The 21,377-nt window shown below is 49.7% G+C and overlaps 1 pseudogene; it reads left to right on the top strand.

The window, feature by feature from the left end:
* Positions 2,932-6,097, top strand: LOC108638235 (annotated as a pseudogene).

Below are 21,377 nucleotides of genomic sequence, written 5' to 3'. Positions count from 1 at the left end.
ACTCTTGAGAGTCCCTTGGACTACAAGGAGATCCAACCAGTCCTTCCTAAAGGAAATCAGTCCTGAATATTCATTGGAAGGAATGATGCTGAAGTTGAAGCTCCAATACTTTGACTACCTGATGCAAAGGAATGACTCACTGGAAAAGATCCTGATGCTAGAAAATGTTGAAGACAGGAGGAGAAGGGGATGACAGGGGATGAGATGGTTGGATGGCATCACCGACTTGATGAACATGAGTTTGAGCAAGCTCTGGGAGTTGGGGATGGACAGGGAAGCATGGCGTGCTGCAGTCCATGGGGTCACTAAGAGTCGGACATGACTGAGTGACTGAACTGAACTGATGATCAGTGAAGCTGAGCACGTTTTCATGTACCTGCTGACCATCTGTGTGTCTTGTTTGGAGAAATGTCTATTCAGGTCCTTCAGTTCAGTTCAGTTCAGTTCAGCCGCTCAGCCGTCTCCGACTGTTTATGACCCCATGAATCGCAGCACGCCAGGCTTCCCTGTCCATCACCAACTGCTGGAGTTCACTCAGACTCACGTCCATCGAGTCAGTGATGCCATCCAGCCATCTCATCCTCTGTCGTCCCCTTCTCCTCCTGCCCCCAATCCCTCCCACCATCAAAGTCTTTTCCAATGAGTCAACTCTTTGCATGAGGTGGCCAAAGTACTGGAGTTTCAGCTTTAGCATCCTTGGTCCATTTTAAAATCATGTTGTTTGCTGTCTTTGCTGTTGAAGTGTATGAGTTCCTTGTCTATTGTGGATGTCAACCCCTTAGCTATTCTGGAAAGCTAATATATAACATTGTGACTATAGCTAACAAAACTGCACTGTATGCTGAAACTTGATAAGAGGGTGCATGGATGCTCAGTTGCTTCAGTAGTGTCTGACTCTGGGACCACAGGGACTTTACCTGCCAGGATCCTGTGTTCCTGAGATTTGCAAGGATACTGGAGCGGATTGCCATTTCTTTCTCCAGGGGATCTTCCCAACCCAGGGATCAAACCTATGTCTCCATTGTCTCCTGCATTGCAGGCAGATTCTTTTCCCACTGAAGCTACCTGGGAAGCCCAATAAGAGGGTAGACCTTAAGCTTATTTTCACTACCAAAAGAAAAAAGAAAAGGATGTGACTATGTGAGGTGATGGGTAAATTTACTAGCTTGACTGTGTCGACTGAGGGTAATTTCACAATGTATACGTATACCAAATCAGTAAATCATATACCTTTAAATGTATGCAGTTTTTAATTGTCAGTTATATCCCAATAGAGCTCGTGAGGGAAACAACAGCAGACAGCTTTCCAGGTGATTCTGACACACACGAAAATCTGAGAACCGCTGGGGGAAGGAGATCAAGAGAGGCTGGAGGAAAGGGAGGTGAGGAAGGGCAGGGTGGGCAGAGCTGGGAGCAGGGACATGCCAGGCTCTGTGCCAGGAGGGGTCTCAATGTGATGAGACAGAGGTCACATGACCCACAGAGACAAGGATTGTTAGGGACCAAACGACGGTCTCTAGGACCTGAGTCATGTTTACCAGAAAGAGACAGGATATGCGCTCATCCTGCCTGGCCAATCATGTAACGCCAGCTACTCCTGTAACTGAGACAAAGAACTGCCTGTATATAAGCCGCCATACTCCTTTGTTCGGGGCTTTTGTCGGATTCCCTTGTGTGGGATGAGACTTGGGCCCTAGCGCGCTAGAGATAAACTCCCTTCTTGTCCTTGCAGTACCGTGGTGGACTTGCTCTCTCTCTCGGTCAGTTCGGAGATACGGGCTCAGAGCATAACATCTGGGGGCTCGTCCGGGATCTCCGTCCCGCCGGGGAGGACAACTCTCCTGGTAGAAGGGAGTAACCTCGTTAGGAGATAAGAGCTCTGAGCACCGGTGCTAACGTTGCAGAAACCCAGATTAAGTCCGGGGCCTAGTATCTTACTGGGGAGGCATCTGGCTGTAAAGTACAGAGGCAAGTCAGCGTAAGGCCGGGGCCTAGTTTCATGCTGGGGAGGCAGCTGGCTCTGATACTGGATTAAGTCAGCGTAAGGCCGGGGCCTGGTTTTGTGCTGGGGAGGCAGCTGGCTCTGGTTACTGGATTAAGTCAGCGTAAGGCCAGGGCCCAGTTTCATGCTGGGGAGGCGGTTGGCTCTGTGAACATCCTGCAGGTAAGATTGAGTGCATTGTCGGTGGCCACCTTGCGTTTGTTATCTGTTTGTCTATTCGTGGTGTCTGCGTTGCTCTTTGTGTGCTCTGTTGGCTCCCAGTGTACTTTTCTGTGATCACGGGACAAACAACTTCTACTCCTTTATCACTTATGATTAACCACTTCTCTGATTTCCAGTCTAGAGCACAGAATCTATCATTGCTGGTGAAAAAAAGCAAGTTAGTAACTTTTTGTTCTGCCGAGTGGCCTGCTTTTGATGTCAGCTGGCCACAAGAAGGCACCTTCAGCCTGCCTACTATTCAAGCGGTCAGAGAGAAGGTGCTCACCCCCTACCCTTCAGGACACCCAGCCAGACCAAACTCCATACATTTTGGTCTGACAAGACCTGGTGGAAAACCCCCTGGCCTAGCTAAAACCTTTTGTTTTTCAGCCCCTCACTTCCCTTCCCTCTTCCCCGCCCTTGCTTCCACAGGTTCCACAGGTTTCATCGGGAGAAGCCAAAAAGAGAACCAAGCCTTCAGCTCCTCCCAGAAAAAGGGGCCCCGCCTAGGGAACTCGGAGAAAGGCAAAAAAAATAAAAATAAAAATAAAAAAAACCCGGAGGTTCCCTCCTCCACCATTCATGCGTTTCCGGTCCGGGCGGGGCCAGCCAGAGAGGGTGGAAAACGGACATATCAGTATTGGCCCTTTTCCACTAGTGATTTGTACAACTGGAAAACCCAGACTCCCTCCTTCTCTGAAAAACCGCAGGGTCTTATTGATCTGTTAGAGTCTATCCTTTTTACTCATAATCCCACTTGGGATGATTGTCAGCAACTGTTACAGGTGCTTTTCACTACAGAAGAGCGAGAGTGGATCCTGTCAGAAGCTTGAAAGAATGTGCCAGGGGTGGATGGGAGGCCCACAATACAGCCTAACCTCATTGAGGAGGGGTTCCCCTTGGTGCGACCCAACTGGGACTTCAAACGCGCTAAAGGTAAGGAGCGTCTCCGAGTGTACCGTCAGACTCTCATGGCTGGCCTTAGAGCGGCCGCCAGAAAGCCAACTAATTTGGCCAAAATAAATCCAGTGAGACAAGAGCCAAATGAGAGCCCAGCAGCCTTCCTGGAAAGGATAATGAAAGCTTTTAGACAGTATACCCCTATGGACCCACAGGCAGATGAGTCACGAGCAGCAGTTATGCTAGCATTTGTAAATCAAGCAACCCCCGATATTAGAAAAAAGTTACAAAAGATAGAGAGGTTAAATAAACAATCCTTGCAATTTCTAGTGAGGGCAGCCGAGAGAGTTTTTAATCATAGAGAGACCCCAAAAGAGAGAGAGGACCGCATTATAAAAAAAAAAAAAAGAGAGAGAGAGAGAGAATTTAGAGCTGAAGAAAACCGTAAAAATCAAAAAGAGCTGGCCCAGATATTTTTTGCTGGGGTTGAAAACAAAAACAGGTTCCAAAAAGGAAAAAAATTGGACTCAAAAACTGAAGAAAAAACGACAAGGTGTAAGCTTGAGAAAAACCAATGTGCATTTTGTAAAGAGTTTGGACATTGAAGAGATAAATGCCCAAAAAAAATCTAAAAGAGGAGCCCAAGAACCCCAAAAACGAGACTCCCTCTCCAGACAGTCATATCCTCTACGTGGGTGAGGATAGCGACTAGGGGGGTCAGGGCTAGAAGCCCCTCCCTGAGTCCTGGGTAACTATAAATGTGGAGGGGAAACCGGTTGGCTTCATGGTGGACACAGGAGCCCAATACTCAGTCTTAAACCAAAAAGATGGACCCATGTCTAAAAAAAGTAGCTGGGTGCAAGGAGCAACCAGGACTAAATGATATGGATGGACTACAAAACGGCATGTGAACTTGGGGGCCCACCAGGTGACCCATTCTTTTCTGGTGATACCTGAGTGTCCAGCGCCCTTGTTGGGAAGGGATTTACTGTCTAAAGTAAATGCCCAAATTCATTTCAACCACGGACAATTGTCGGTTTTAGATGGGACCGGGCATCCTCTTCAAGTCTTGTCTCTGGCATTAAAAGATGAATACAGACTCTACTTGCCAGAGGCCCCAGCGACAATAAGCCCCAAAGTACAACCATAGGTTCAAAGATACCCTCAGGCCTGGGCTGAAACTGCAGGAATGGGACTAGCCAAACAGAGGCCCCCTATCATTGTGGAACTGAAAGCCAGTGCTTCCCCGGTGAGGGTACGACAGTATCCCATGAGTCAGGAGGCTCGACAAAAAATTACTCCTCATATACAATGCCTCATAGACGCTGGGGTCCTGAAAAGGTGCCGGTCCCCATGGAACACTCCCCTGTTGCCTGTGAAAAAGCCTGGGGGAACTGATTTTAGACTGGTTCAAGATCTACGAGAAGTCAACAAACGGGTGAATGATATTCATCCTATGGTTCCTAACCCTTATACATTGCTAAGCAACTTGCCTCCAAACTACATTTGGTTCACTGTTTTAGATTTAAAAGATGCCTTTTTCAGTTTGCCTCTTGCCCCCGCAAGCCAAGAGATCTTTGCCTTCAAATGGCAGGAAGACGGTGGACAGACCCCTGTGCAGCTGACATGGACTCGCTTACCACAGGGTTTCAAAAAACTCGCCCACGTTATTTAATGAGGCCCTGGACGAAGACCTCCATGAATATCGGGTTGAACACCCTACCATTGTTTTATTACAATATGTTGATGACCTTATGCTGGCAGCGGCTACAGAGAAAGAATGCCAAGAGGCAACAGGTGACCTTCTCCAAACCTTGGGGACTTTAGGTTACAGGGCCAGTGCCAAAAAGGCCCAGATTGCCAAGCAAGAGGTTACATACCTCGGTTATAAGATAAACCAGGGCCAGAGGTGGCTAACACAGGCTATGAAAGAAACCATCCTCCAGATCCCTGAGCCAGCTAACCCTAGACAAGTGAGAGAATTTCTGGGAACGGTGGGATATTGCTGGTTATGGATCTTGGGGTTTGCAGAAAAGGCCAGGCCCCTATATGAGGGGACCAAAGAAAACAAAGACTGGAAATGGACTGAGCCAATGAAAGAGGCCTTCCAAGAGCTCAGGCGAGCCTTGCTAGAGGCTCCTGCCCTTGCCCTCCCTGATCCATCTAAGCCTTTCCAATTATTTGTAGATGAAAAGCGGGGGATAGAAAAAGGGGTACTAACACAGAGATGGGGACCATGGAAGTGACCTGTAGCTTACCTTTCCAAGAGACTGGACCCAGTGGCAGCCGGATGGCCACCTTGCCTCTGTATCATCGCGGCCACTGCGCTCTTAGTCCACGATGCTGATAAACTGACTTATGGACAGAGACTCTTGGTCTACACTCCTCATGCCATAGAGAGAGTTTTAAAGCAACCTCCAGGTAAATAGATTCTAATGCCCCTTGACGCACTACCAGGCCTTGCTACTTGACACCCCACGGATTCATTTCCAAACTCCCTGCACTCTAATTCCGGCCACTCTTTTGCCCAATCCGGGGGAAAATAGCCCCCTCCATGATTGTGATGAGATACTGGCCGGGGTAACAGCAATGCAAAAGGACTTAACCGATACTCCACTGGATAACAGTGAGCTAAAATGGTTCACAGACGGCAGCAGTTATGTAAAAGATGGACAGAGACGGGCGGGAGCCACAGTAGTAGATGACTCTGGACAGACGATATGGGCAGAGGCCCTTCCCCCGGATACCTCAGCACAAAAGGCAGAGTTAATTGCCCTGATTCAAGCATTAGAGAGAGCCAAAGGAAAAAAAATAACTATTTTCACTGACAGTCGCTATGCTTTTGGCACGGTACACATCCAGGGCCTGATATATCGGGAACGGGGGTTTTTGACAGCTAAAAGAAAAAAAATTAAAAACTTACCTGAAATCCGTAGACTTTTAGAGGCTGTACAGATGCCTCGGGCTGTGTCAATAGTACACGTACCTGGACATCAGAAGGGTGACAGCCCCACGGCACGAGGGAATCATGCCGCAGACCTGGCAGCTCGAAAAGTAGCTGATAAAGATTTCATCACCCCTGTGTTGGCGATCGGACTTCCACCTCCAGGTATGGAACTCTGCCCCCAACCCCTGAGTATTCATCCACAGACTTTGCTTAGATCCAAAAACACACCAACCTTCAAAAAGATAAAGATGGATGGTACCGAGACTCAGACGGCTACTTGATACTCCCTGCTCAGTTGGGACGGCAACTATGTGAGCATTTGCACTTGTCTACTCATCTGGGAAAAAAGAAGACTCTGATGCTCTTTCAAACTGCGCGCCTGCGATTTCCCCGGCACCAGACAACTGTAAAGAACATAGTGCATGCTTGTAAGGCGTGTCAACAGATGAGGCCAGGAAAAGGACAACATGCAGGACTGAGGTATCGGGGAGAAGGACCAGGGCAACACTGGGAAATAGATTTCACCGAGGTAAGGCCAGGCAAGTATGGTTACCGGTACTTGTTAGTGTTGGTGGATACCTTCTTAGGGTGGGTGGAAGCTTTTCCTACAAAGGGAAAAACTGCGATGATAGTGGCAAAAAAGATTAAAAAAAAAATAGTTCCCAGGTTTGGCCTGCCAGTGACCATCGGCTCTGATAATGGCCCTGCTTTTGTGAGTCAAATAGTTCAGAGCCTAGCCCTAGCCCTTGGGACTAAATAAAAGTTACATTGTGAATACAGTCCACAGAGCTCAGGGCAAGTAAAAAAAAATGAATCGGACTCTAAAAAAAAAAACTTTAACTAAATTGGCTATAGAGACTGGCGGGGACTGGGTGACCCTCCTTCCCTTCGCCCTCTTCCGTGCGCGTAATAACTCCTTATCAACTTAATCTGACCCCATTTGAAATTCTGTATGGGAGACCTCCCCCTGTATGTCCAATATTTAAAGGGAAAAAACTACCGCCTCCCACATTGGGGCAATTCCAAGAGGCCTTGATGGCCTTAAGCAAGGTGCACTCTCATGTCTGGAAACTGCTCCGGAAAATACATGTGAGTCAAAATAAGGAAACTATTCCCTCACATGACATTGGCCCAGGAGACTGGGTATGGGTCAAAAGGCACCAAACCAAGGCACTAAAACCCAAATGGAAGGGTCCTTATGTTGTTCTTCTTACCACCCCAACTGCCCTAAAGGTCGACAGTGTCGGGCCTTGGGTGCATTGCAACCACGTATGCCCAGCTGCTTCAGCAGAGCAAGAAGACGCTAAAAAAAAATGAAAAGCATCTCTGCACCCGTCCAACCCCCTGAGGCTAAAGCTTCGAAGGCACCAACAGGACCAGGACAACTCGGCTGGGCCATCTTGTGGATGACCCAGTTACTCTGCTCCGGAGTTGCCAGCGTGAACCCGCATCAACCCGTCAAAATCACCTGGAAGCTGCAAAATGGACTAACACGAGAGGTGCTAAACTCCACCACCGCAATACATCCACCAAACACATGGTGGCCAGACTTGTACTTTGACCTCAAGCCGATGGTAAATGTGCCTTGGGCTAGGGGTTATCTCCGAGAACAAGGGTTCTGGGCATGCCCAGGCGCACCCAGGCATGACTGGAAGACCTGTGGGGGGGCACAAGACTCTTATTGTAAAACTTGGGATTGTGTTACTTCTAATGATGGACCTAGGCGCTGGGAAGTAGGAAATCGAGATTTACTTAATTTTTCATTCACCAAGCCCCTCCCTAGGGTCTTCGGAGATCCAACTTTTAGCTGTGAAAGTTGCAATTATGCACAAGTCAGAATAAGGTTCAATCCAAAAAAAAAAGCAAACAGGAGGGGATTAGATCTGCTCTTTCTGCAACAAGGGGGACTCTGCTGCCCTAGGAGAAGAGTGCTGTTTCTATGCGGATCATACAGGAATAGTTAAAAAAATCTATGGCCAAAGTAAAAAAAAGACTAGCCCAACGTAAACGAGAACGTGAGGCTCAACAGAGATGGTTTAAATCTTGGTTTCAACAATCCCCTTGGCTGACTACCTTAATCTCCACCTTGCTAGGACCCCTGCTAGTACTTTTACTAATGCTTACCTTCAGCCCATGTATTATCAATAGACTTGTAGCCTTTGTAAAGGAACGCATAAATACAGTACAGCTGTTTGTGCTTCGACAACAATATCAAACTGTGTCTCAAGACCGAGAGGAAGATTCCTCTATATGATCTAAGGACAGGGGGGAATGTTAGGGACCAAACGACGGTCTCTAGGACCTGAGTCATGTTTACCAGAAAGAGACAGGATATGCGCTCATCCTGCCTGGCCAATCATGTAACGCCAGCTACTCCTGTAACTGAGACAAAGAACTGCCTGTATATAAGCCGCCATACTCCTTTGTTTGGGGCTCTTGTCGGATTCCCTTGTGTGGGATGAGACTTGGGCCCTAGCGCGCTAGAGATAAACTCCCTTCTTGCCCTTGTAGTACCGTGGTGGACTTGCTCTCTCTCTCGGTCAGTTTAGAGATACGGGCTCGAAGCATAACAGGATCAAGATGGGAGCCCATGGAGGTGGGGGTGGCAGCATTGAGGATGCCAGTCCCGGAAGGAGGTGTGAGAGACATGAACGTAGAGAAATCAACACTTCGAGCCAAGGATGGAGCAAGGCATAACCGAAGGGCATGGACAGATGAGGGAGGGGAGCAGAGTTCACCCATTCCCAGAAGCTGCTAGAGGAAGAGCAGAGCCCCTGATGGAAGAAGAGGATGAAGGGGAAGGGGGACATCATGGACAGTCTTATTGCCTTCTCACAGCAACTCTGAAAGGTGCAGCTGATTATCGGCTCTGTTTAGTGGATGAGGCTCAGCAAGGTTCAGTAACCTACTCAAGGTCACAAAGCAGGGACATGGCAAAGTTGAGACTCCACGTCCTCAGGAAGGAGCCCAGGCCCTCAGAGCACAGAAGTTTCTGGAAATCAGGAGGGGACTCAGAGACGGGCTCTCTCCACAGGGCTCTGCAGTGGAAGAGCTGACAGCCACCTACTTATCGCAGCAATAGTAAGATCTCCAGCACCCCCCTTCATTCAGGGCTTCTCCACCCCCTCCCCATCTTAATTCCTATAATTTCTCCTTCAGAGGAGGATCAGCCAACTGAGACAAACAGCTATTCAAAATTTCAAATAAACATAACCCTGGGAGGTGAGAATTCTTTTCAAGGCCATTTTTTGGTGAGAGGCTTGGCTGGGGCCGCAAAGATAACCACTCCCGTGCTTCTCCCCCACCCTCCCCTGCTGATGTTCTCAACCGCAAAACACTCCCCCCCCCCCGGGATATTCTCCTTCCATAAAGTTCTTCCAGCCTATTTTCTGGTGGATTTCAAGAGTGAACCTGAGATTTTTATCTTTGTGATTTAATTAAAATGTGTTTGCTTGATGGTGAGGGAAGACAAGCTTCACCACTGCAGACACCTCTTCGAAAATGCCCTTTTCCAGCCCTTTGGTGGCTCCCCTGATGCTTGGGGCTGCCCCACCCAAGAGGGTAGGGGATGTGGGCTCTTTCAAAAAGGTACCCACCAGGGCACCCCACACACACACAGCCTGATTACGCATGCCCACCTTCCCCCTGGGGCAGCCTACGTGAATCAGAAGGGAGAACACGCTGGGTGTATTAGACGAGCAAACCAGGCAAATGCCATTTGCCCTTTGGGTGTTAGGAAATTGGCTGAGCAGCAATGACCTCCTTAATTGTTGACTTTGAGCTCACGGGAGATGAAATGAGTGGGAAGAGTGAGCAGCCACTGCCTCCAGGGCCAGCCTCAAGGGAGACAAACTCAAACTCCTAGAAACAGGAGATGAGGGAGACAGGCGGTTGCTGAAACAGAATCAGAAAGCTTACCAGGCAGTGTCCAAAATAGATAGCTCCTGGATTAATCTTTGTCCAGGGTGATGCACACATCCTCACTGAGCCCCACCCAGCCCCATCCAGCCCCACCCAGCCCCACCCAGCCCCACCCAGCCCCACCCAGCTCCACCCGGCCACAGACCAGCTGGTCCCAGAGGTGGGGAGATACAGTGCAGCAACTGGCCTGAATGGTCATGGCCCAGCAAGTCCCAAGTCCTGGCTTCAGACATGACACTCGGGACAGCACATTGTCTGCAAAAGCCAAGGAGGGATTTCAAGGAGGTGCTGAGACCAGCAACTCAGACATGAGTCTCAGAGCACTTCAAGGCAGCCAACTGGGCTGTGATAGTAAAAGGGGACCAGTTCTCAACCCATCAAAGCCCTCTTTGCCTTTAGCAGTAGAGATACACTTGGACACCTTCTTGGCTTTCCTGAGTCCCATTTTGAACATCCGAGCTCTTCACTGGACTGACCTGTGCTCAGGGTCTCCCACCCAGAAGCTCCCAACAGTAAGGGTCCCCATACCCCACCCCCTCCATCACTCAGGAGCTCACAGTAAAGGTCCCCATACACCACCCCTCCATTGCTGACTGCCTGGCAACTCCTCCTGCCTGCTTATATTTTATGGGATATTTACATTGTTCTATAGCTTTCCTGGAAGTGTATGGTTTTTCCAAGCAGATAAAAAATCTCCTAGAGATCAAGGTCCATATCTTAAACTCCACACTGTGGCACAGCATATTAGACCCATGTCTCAACCAACTTGATACTTTCAGAGACATACACAGATTAGTAGCTCAATTGATATACATAGTAGAAGCAAAAAAAAAAAAAAACCATGCATTGAGTGAGTGAATGAATTTAGCCTCCATGCAGGTCTTCCTAAGAAGGCCCAGGACATCTCCTTCCCAAGTCCTTTCTCAGGGCCTTCGTGGCTCAGAGCTCTGATTAATGGCCCTGCTGAGGAGGGCAGAGGCCAGTCTGCTGTTCCCCAGCAAGCAGAGCCCACAGGCGGCCAGGAGCTCCCAGAGCAGATGCTTACACAATGCCCCACAACCCCACAATGAGCACACAAGACCCTTTGTGTCCCGTGCTCTGTGTCCACACCCTGTGCTCCCCTGGGCTGCCAGGCCTGTGCCGTTGCTAGGCAACCACCTCACTGAGCTTCCAGGTGATGGAGGACCTGCGGGTTGTTGGGATGAGAAGCCCCTGCCTGCTCCCAGGTCCAGACACTTGTGATGGGAGCAGATTGTCCTCATCTGGACCATCACCTGTGCAGAGGGCTTCCTCCAGGGCCTGTCAAGTTATGGATCAGGTCCTCCTGGAAAGACACAATAGTTGATGGGCCCTCCCCTGTGAGGACAGCAGGCAGCCACCACTCTGTCCTGTCTAGCAAGGAAAGATAACGGTGGAGGGGTGAGGATGAGACCACATCTTGGGGATGCTGGGAGGTACTGGGTGGTGTCTGTCCCTTGGTGTGAGATCCCCAAGAAAGTGAAAGTGAAGTGAAGTCGCTCAGTCATGTCCGACTCTTTGCGACCCCATGGACTGTAGCCTATCAGGCTCCTCCGTCCATGGGATTTTCCAGGCAAGAGTGCTGGAATGGACTACTATTTCCTTCTCCAGAGGATCTACCCGACCCAGGAATCGAACCCGAGTCTCCCGCATTGCAGGCAGATGCTTTCCCATCTGAGCCACTTTGCTTTTCCCTCTCTACTTTCAGAATCATGGAAATCACTGGACCCCAACCCAGAATAATTTTGTCTCTCTGCCCCCTGCAGAAACATTTGGCCGAGTCTGGAGATATTTAGACTGTGCTGACTGGGGTCTCTGTGAGCTCCTGTTCATTCTTCAGATCTCTCCTCCCCAGCAAGGTTTTCTGACCCCGCTGCCCTGGCCAGGTCATCTCCCACCTCATCCTCTTTTACCCTCTCAAAGCACCTTGTGCTCACACATCATAAAAGCACTCTTGTAGCTAAAGCAGTCGATGGGCAATTGCTGATTCAAGGTCCCTCTCATTAGAATATAAGCTCCTCACAGCAGAACCGGAGCTTTCCCATCCACAGTGCATCCCCCAACACCAGGATCAGGATAGAAAACTGAACCAGGAGTACCTTTGCTACCCTACTGAGCCCTTCTCCAACTCGTTCATTTCCTAGCACAGCTGAACTCACCTTAGACAAATGCCTAACGACTCAAAGGCACTTAGTGAGATTTAATAAACATCGTTCCCTCCTCCACCTTGTTCCCATCCCCTCCCCTTCTCACCCTTCAGCCCCCAATCTGAAGTCAAGCACAAGAGGGGAGGCTCAACAACCAGTCTGCTGATTGACTGATGCCTGCTGGCACCTGAGCCCCCAAATTCCCCTTCCAGGCAGAGGGGTGAAAGATGCTCATGCTTCCGCAGAGACTGAAGGCAGGAGCCGGGACATCTCTGGACTGGGCCCCCAGGCAGCAGGGAGGGAATTAGCTCAAATCACATTAACATGCTTCTCAGGAAACACTGCTGAATTAGAGGTTACAGTCACAGCCACTGCCTCTTTTTAATAGGATGCTAATGCTCATTCTGAGCAATTACTCTATTTGCAATGGTTTCTTAATGTTCAGCTTCTGGAGCTCTGAGAGGAAAGGGCCTTGTGTTTCCAGTAACCCCGCCTGTCCGCCCCCTCACACCACTGGCAATGCAGAAGGATGAGCTGCTGAAATGCACCTCATGGCCGGACCAGGGACCTGCTCCAGTGAGCCTGGGGAAGGGGCCGGCAGCTGGCTCCCCTGACTGGGAACCAGGCCAAGGGTGAGCCCCTACAGGCTGAGGCAGGACGGTCTCCCTGAACCTCCTTCTCAGTTCCTCGAACAGCTCTGCAGCTGCTGAGCACTCTTAAAGCATCCTGTCCTTTTCCCAGCATAACACTTACCATGCTTATTTTGATTTTAACATTTCCCCCTTTTGGTTATTAGAAAAAGGGAGGTTCATTGCAAAAATAAAGCAAACTGTAAGAGAAGAAAACAGATCACACTGCATGGTGCCCAGAGATCACAGCATGCTACCAGATTTTATTCTACATACAGGCACACATAAAAATCTGTAAATACCTTAAAAAAAAAAATGGGTCCATTGTACTCTCCACCCTGCTCTTTAACAGTAGGATGAACATATTTCATTGTCATCGCTTATGCAATTGTCTGTCTTTCCCAGTGAGTTTTCCCCACAGTGTGGGCGGCTCCCAACTTCACTTGGTTCTCTGTGCCTGCTGGGCACAGACCCTAGCGCATGGCAGTCATTCCTTAAATGTTAACTAGAGATGACATGTCAGTCAGGATTCTTTGGGGCTACAAGTCGCCCAGTTAAGTACCCAATTAAAGCTAGCTAAAGCAAAACAGGAGTGTATTGGCTAAAAATATCTGGGGTGTTCAGAAATAGTTCTAGCTTCAAATGAGACTTGATCAGTAATTCAAACCATGGCATCCAGGACCTAATCAATCTCTGCTCAGCATCTCTGTCTTGTCTCTGTCTCTCTCATCTCATGTGGTGTGTCATCGTTAGGCTCCTCCTGGTGGCCCAGATCCCCCAGACCATGTCCTCACACCACAAGGTCCAGGAGAAGAGAGCAGGTCACTTTCGATAACAGCAGCATGTGTTCTAGGAGTGGTGGTGGGGTGGAAAGGAGGGGTCACTCTCTCTTTAGCCTAAATTGAGGCACAGGCCTTTCTCTGAACCCATCCCTATGGCCAAGGGGATGCTAGAGCTGGGGGTGGGGTCAACCCCAGCCAAGTCCCAAGCATGAGGATAGAGAGTAGATGGATTCACAGAGGAAGACAACAAGCGCCCACTAGAAATGAATGATCACACAGGCAGGTAGGAGAATGAGTCGAGTATTGAGGAAGGTGGGCAAATTATCTTCTGCCCAGATAGTTTAGGATCTAAGAAAGGAAAATGCAGGAAGGAAGGAGCATGGCTCACTCGGCCCCGAGTTCCCAGCTCACCAACAAGGTGCAGAAGCAAAATACAGTGACACCCACATCAGTCACGAACCCTTGGGCTTGTGCTCATCAGGTGTGAAGGGTTTCCTTCTGCTGCTCTCTCGCCTCTCTCCCTCCTCCCTCCCTTTCTCTGTCGGCATGCAGGTGTGTTTTTCCCCGTCTCCTTCTCTCTGTTTTGCTGCTATCAGGTATTTGAACTTGATCAAACACAGTTACTATATTATCAACCAAGTAGGCGCTCAATATTTGTAGTATGATTCTGGAACTTCAAATCTCCTTTCTGATAAGTGAATCCTGTTTATTTCCATAGACTATGAAGCCTTAAAACACACTTAGAATGTAATTTGATTTTTAAGAGCCATGACATGGGTCTCCTCACAGAGATCAAAAGGCCCCACTTCCTGCAGGTGGTACAATGGGCCGTACCTGTGTGTTGGCAGAGATAAGAAGGGCAGTGCCCAAGCTGAACTAATTTCAGAGCACGCCTGGCAGACTTCTGGTCAGACTTTTAACCAGCTCTGCTGAAATGTCCAACAGCACTGCCTTGCAGCGACCGGAAAGCTCTGGGCTCTGACTGGTGGTATGTTAGGGTCATTTCAAAGAAATGCTTCGCACGTAGAATCAGGCAATCAAATGAAGGGCTTTAGGCAGGAGGGCAGACTACTGACCAGGAAGTGGTGGCAGCCATTTCTGGATCATGTGACATTCTAGCTTCCACTTCACCAAAACAATGTCTGATCCACACCCATAATGAACCTGACCAAGGGACTAAGGATATTTTCCACTCAGCTCCCAACTTTGGGACCACATTTGAGACCTCCCCCACAAATTTTGTCCTTTTTCTCCATAAAGGACCATCATTATGGTAATGAAAAATCATTCTGTGGGTGCACTTTCCAGGCCAGCGCCGAGCTAAGTAACTCTTCACCTCTTCATTCATCCTATAGTTCTTCATTGGCCAACTACTGAGTACCAGGCTGTTTTGGGTGTTGGGGCGACCGTGAGGGATAAAATACACGAAGCCTGGGTTCTCAGTGAGAAGAGACAGGTCATTTAAAATGAGTATACAAATACAGAATATCGAGCAATGAGAAGTGCTCAGAAGAAACCCAGAGCTGAGTCAAGGGATAGCACGTGAAGAGGAATGCCATTTCTGCCAGAGTAGCACAGTCTTTAGGACAGGGTGCCATTTGAGAGAGCCGTAAAGGAAGTGAGGTCGAGCCACAGGAGAGGGAAGGATGGTCTGAGTGGAGGAAACCGTGTCTGGAAAGGCGACAGGCTGCTTGGTTCGCCGGAGGAAGAGCTGGGAAGTCACCGGAGACGGTGCAGAATGAGCAGAGGGGAGACAGCAAGGCGCGGGACCAGGGAGGCCGTGGGCCATGTGGGAGGGTCCAGATTTGGGACTTTATTCCAGTGCCATTGGAGAGCTGTGAGATGGGGAGACTCTTGTTTTTTGTTTTTGTTTTTTAAAAACGGCTCTGGCTTCTGAGGAGAAAGGAGGGTCTGGGACAAGAGTGGAAGCGGAGGCACAGTGAGGCAGCAAATGCCATCGTCGAGGTGAGAGATCTTAGGGCGGGGAGGAGGGGCTGCTGTGCATGGATTTTGTTGCTGAATTAAGTACAGAGGAGAAGCATACGTGGAGGATAACTGCAAGGATTTTAGCTTGAATACCTGGGAGAACCAGTGGTGCCATTGACACACTAAAGACTCAGGGGCGGAGCTCACGAGGGGGTGGGGGCGGATCCAGGATTTGACTTCAGGTGGGTTATCACTGTTGGGGCTGGGCGCAGGGAGACCAAAAGGCTGAGGAATTAACCCCAGGGGAGTCCATTGTGTGATTGAGAAAGTGAGGATGGGGCAAAGGAGGCTGAGAAAGAGTGGCAGGGAGGCTGGGAGGGACCCAGGAGAGACAGGTGACCCCTGCCTGAGGGCAGCAAGTATTCCATGGAGAACCAGATCAGCCGTGTCAAAAGTTGCTGGTAAATGGAGCAACGGAAAACCAGGGATTGACCTTGGAACTGAGCAGACAGGCCAGGGAGGCTCAGTGGTGCCCCCGAGGCCACGTCAGCAGTGAGAGGGTTGCAGTGTGGGTGTATCTGTGCCCCCATCAAGGTCATCACACCCCAGCCATCCAGGCTCCTCACTCCTGTGGCCTCTGAGAAGACAGACCTGACTTTACTGCTAAGGGGTTGGTGTCAGCAGGCAGTCCTTTTAGAAAGCAGCTTGACATGGTTCAAAACACGAGCCTGACATTTCGTTTTCATTGTTTTGACTCCTAAAACTTACTAGGTTTTCTCTCGGCCTGGCTTTGAGATGATATCTTAAAAACGTTATCATTTGTAACTGGACAAGTTTTGGCGAGCTAGTTTTGAGGGCTAACTGCGCACTTGATGACCAGGGGAGCGGGTGGCCGCTGTTTCCCTTCTCTGTGCCTATCACCCCCTTGAAACTAACGCGAAACGACAATGAGTGATTTTCTTTTCCTGTATCTTTGGACTATCTTATGGATTACAGCGAACATTAGCTACCTTTGAAATACAATTTTTTTCAGATTATGTCATTTTTATTAAACAGCTCGTTATGGAAATTTTCAAACACGAAGTTGAAAGTATTGTGCTGTGACTGCCTATATACCGCCACCTAGCGTCTACATGTAACATTTTTTTCTACTTGCCTTACCGCATCTACCATTTATCCTGCTGTCTGTTATCAATTGATTTTGTTTTTTGAGGCATTTTGAAGTAAGAGGTAGATGTTAGTACACTTCACCTCTGAACACTTTGGTGTATATATCATTAACTAGAGTTCAATATTTGCTTCAGAAGGGTTTTTTTTTTAGATAAATTTTGCAAAAATAGAGAAATCAACACCTATCATGCATACATATGCTAAACTTGGACAAACACATTCACACCTGGGTAACTGAAACCTCTGATGAGATGCAGAGGTTTCCTTATCACCCCGGAAAGTTCCCTCACACTCTTGCCCAGTGGGTTCCCACCTCCACCCCAGAGGCAACTGCTGATCTGATGTTTTTCACTGTAGATGCCTTTGCCTTTGCCAGGGTTTTGCATAAATAGAATCCTAGAGTGTGTGCTCCCTGTGTCTGCCTTGTTTAGCTCAGCATAATGTTTCTGCAGTTGGTGCTTGCAATAGCGGGTTACGGGTAGTCCATTTCCCTTCCCTGCTACTCATGTCCACTAAGGACTGTATCGCAGGTGGTTCATCCATCCTGCTGCTGATCACAGTGATTATCTTAATAAAGGAAATTACTCTTTGATGAACTTCTGGTTAAGATGCTTCTGCCTTCCTGTTAAGCATCTGCTCATCGTCTGAAGCAAACCGGACCTGAGTTGTGGCTGCGAATCTGAGCTGTGGCTGTGCGTTGTCTGTGACACCGGAAAGCTCTGGATTCCGAGTCCAGCTCCAGCTGTGATAACCAGGAGCCCTTGGGCCAGTTACAGACATGCATGTGCCCAGCGTCTCACATCTGAACACTGGAAGTAGAAGAATCTAAACGATGTGAGATGCGTACTAGGATCAGAGCCGTGTATTCGATCCCAGGCTCACTCACAAACTACAGTTAACAAGTGTCTGCTATTCTAACTTCCCTAAGCACTGGGAAAACGATGGGAAACAAAAGTGGGCCCAGACCTCATGGGCTTTTAGTCCAGTGGGCAACATGAACACCAAACAACTGACTGCACAATTAATTAATTGCCACTGTTCTCGGTGCTGCTTGGGGAGCTGTGACAGCTGCTGAGGGCATCAGACAGAGGTGCTCGAGGTGCTCAAGGTGCTGAGAGTGTCGTATGGGCCAGAGTGAGGCAGGCCCGGGGGAGCCTTCCAGGCGGGAGCCGTCCATTGGAGGAGCCAATGAGCACTGTGTACAGACCGTCCTACACATGGCCAGTGGTGGGGAGGGAGGGGGGCGGGGCATACGTGGAGGCTGATGGGCCAGGCTCTGTGGACAGTGTTCAAACTGTGGGGGTTTACCCGCAGAGCCACGGGCAGCCAGGGCAGCATCACACAAGACTGTCCTGTTTCATCCTTTCTGCTCAGAGCTGTGCCTGCATTGATCTCAGGAGGGGCGAGGGGGCCAGAGGCCAGCAGGCAGAGGTTTGAGATGCATATCTTTCATGGAGCCTTGCTGTGGGGGGTGCGGGGGGAAGCTCAGAGACGCTGGGGCTGCTCGGGCTGCTGTGCCAAAACACCACAGGCTGGGGCTGGAGTGGCAGAAACGCATCTTCTCAGGGCCCTGGAGATGGGAGCCCAAGATGGAGGTGCCACCAGGTCTCCCTTCCCAGCTCACAGACGGCCAGCCTTACGCTGGGGTCTCACAGACTTTTCACGGTGCATGTGTGGACAGAGGGATCACTTGTGTCTCTTCCTCTTCTTAAAGGGACCACAGTCCCCTCAGACTAGGGCCCCAACCTTACAACCTCTTTTAACTTTAATTAGGGCTTCTCAGGTGGTTCAGTGGTAAAGAATCCACCTGCCAATGCAGGAGAAGCAGGTTCAACCCTGGGTCAGGAAGATCCCCTGGAGGTCTGGCAACCCACTCCAGCAGTCTTGCGTGGAGAATCCCATGGACAGAGGAGCCTGGCAGGCTACAGTCCACAGGGTCGCAGAGAGTCAGACACGACTGAGTGATTAAACAGCAGTATCTCCTTAAAGTCCCTTTGCCCAATGCAGTCACGGTGGGGGTTAGAGCTTCAACACACGGATGGGGGCAGCAGGAGCACAGTTCAGTCCACAGCAGGGTGGGCTCCAGTCAGGAGATTAGGGCGGAAGTGCCAACAGCGTGGGCTAGGCATTGGCAGTGATGGTGAAGGCACACTGGGCAGAAGAATCTACCGGAGTCAGTGGAGGACATCACGAGGTGGGAGGGGAAAGGAGGCGTCAATTCCTAGGTTTGTTGTCAAGGGCAAATCCTAGGTTCCTAAAGTACAGTGAGCTGAATGATGGCCCCCTGAAAAGGCATGTGCATGTCCCAACTTCTGGAATCTGTGAATGTGACCTTACTTAAAAAGAGGGTCCTGCAGATACAATTGAGATGACATGATCCTGTGTTACCCATGGAGAAAGTAATGGCACCCCACTCCAGTACTCTTGCCTGGAAAATCCCATGGACCGAGGAGCCTGGTAGGCTGCAGTCCATGGTGTCGCTAAGAGTCGGACATGACTGAGTGACTTCACTTTGACTTTTCACTTTCATGCATTGGAGAAGGAAATGGCAACCCACTCCAGTGTTCTTGCCTAGAGAATCCCAGGGAGGGGGGAGCCTGGTGGGCTGCCGTCTATGGGGTCGCACAGGGTCGGACATGGCTGAAGTGACTTAGCAGCAGTAGCAGCAGCAGGGTGTTACCCAGGTGGACCCACACTAAAGGACAAGCCTCCTTATAAGAGACAGAGGGGAGAAGACACAGACACCCCAAAGGCGGAGACTGGCCTGGTGTGGCCACAAGGTCCCCAAAGCTGGAAGAGACAGAAAGGACACACTCCCCGCTGACACCTTGAATTTGAGCTCCTGGTCTCCAGAACTCTGAGGGAGTACGTGTCTGTGGTTTGCAGCCACCGGTGTGGCGATTGATCCTTTGCCAAGGCAGCCCCAGGCAACCAACGCAGAGTGCCTAAACGGGAGGTTCAGTTCCAGAGTGGGGGGGGAGGTTGCTAGGGGGCAGGTCCTGTGGGATGGGAGGAAGAATTTAGGTTTAGAAATATAGAATTTGTGACTCTAAGATGTCAAGGAGCTGAAAGGATAGCAGCCGGGCTCACAGAAAATACTCAATAAATGATAGCTATTCTCCTTATTATTTAGTTTTGGAATGCTCCGATATTAGAAGGCATGGGTCCCCTTAAGCACATTTGGTTTTGCTGGAATCTTGGGAGGGCAAACAGTTTGAAGCTCTGCCAGGACACAGGGCAAAGTGCAGCTCTGTGTCAGCAACACCCCAGAGGGGACCAGCACTTCCTGGTACAAAGTTCTGTTTGTCCCTCTTCACCTCAGGCTGATATCAACCTCATACCCACTTGGAAAGGCTACATCACAGCCACATAGGACAGGTAGCCCAGGGGAGCACTGTCGGCCCTATGTCCTCCCTTCCCTCCTCCCGGCAGGGCTGTTGGTGGCAGAAGCTCGCCACCTTGTGGACACCCACAGTTCTCGGCCTGGTCTGAAATCAGAATCAGGATTGCAGAGAAGGGGCTGCAAAGACCTACCTACCTACCTCCATATAAAGCCTCATTTAATCAGGCTCTGCAAGTCAAGGTCTGGGTGGAAAATCTCTCTGATCTTGAAAATATCTAAGAAATAAGGAAGATGGCTCCAAGCAGGCCCTGAGGGACGGCCCCTCCTGCCTGTGTCTCAAGGTCTCCTCCCCAGGCTATTCGGCAGGAGCAGCTACTTCTCTCTCATGGGTGGGAGAGCCTTGGGCCCACCCAGACCACGGCTTCCACAAACCCAGAGGAAGCCTCCCCACTGGCTTGGAGACATCACTTGGCTTTATGACTCAAAGCGCAGAGAGCTGGGGTCTTTCTCCACCAGTGTATTCAAAAGCTAGTCTATGCCTCAGTTTCTTCATCCATTCAATGGGGGCAATAACAGTGTCTATGTAACTGATCTGTTGTGGACATGAAATGAGTTAACCTAAATAAGGTGCTCAGATGACTGCTTGAGCAAGCTGGCCCAATACCTGTTAACCAGTATGTGCCCCTCCCCCCACCCACCCCGAACCACCACCATCAAACCCAGCTTTCAGCAATATCCTTACATCTCAAGGCATCCCCACTCACTGTCGGATACCAGTGGTATCCAGGTATGCCAGGTATGCCAGGTACTGTGGGAGGAGAGTAAAAATAGGTAAGTTATAGTCCTTTCCTCCAGCAGTTGCGGGACAGTCCAGGAGCAAGGACGACACACGTACACACCAGTGCCCCGCCCGCTCTCAGATGCCGTCACTGACCTGGTAGACTGGGGCAGTCCAGCGGCGTGAAGGCCCGCTGCCAGCCTTTCTGCAGAGGGAAGCCAGCACTGACAGGCCACTGCTCCCTTCCAAACCTCGTCCTCCCCGTGGTAGGTAACACCGCAGATGAGAAGGGAAAAAATGGAGTGACTTCTCAAGCAGAGCTCTCTGGGAAACTGGAGTCACTTAAACTTATTTCTCATGACTTCTCAGGCTAAGCTTTCTCTTCCCTGTGTTTGCAAAAGTTGGACAAACATACAGCAGGAGGATTTAGAGGATTTCAAGCATTGGCATAACTGTCGAATTGTGATTTTAAAGTCATCATTCTGTGTTGTGAGTGGTGAAAAAAAAAAAAAAACCCACCCACACAGGCTTATATAGAAGAAGGGACTGTGTTGACTCACAAAGCTGAAGGGTGGTGAGATGTTCCCAGCAGGGCTAGACCCAGAGCCTTACG

This window comes from Capra hircus, chromosome 19, assembly GCF_001704415.2.
Source record: "Capra hircus breed San Clemente chromosome 19, ASM170441v1, whole genome shotgun sequence".
NCBI lineage: Eukaryota > Metazoa > Chordata > Mammalia > Artiodactyla > Bovidae > Capra > Capra hircus.
Note: the sequence above shows the minus strand (reverse complement) of the source record. Positions and strands in the feature narration are given on the sequence as shown.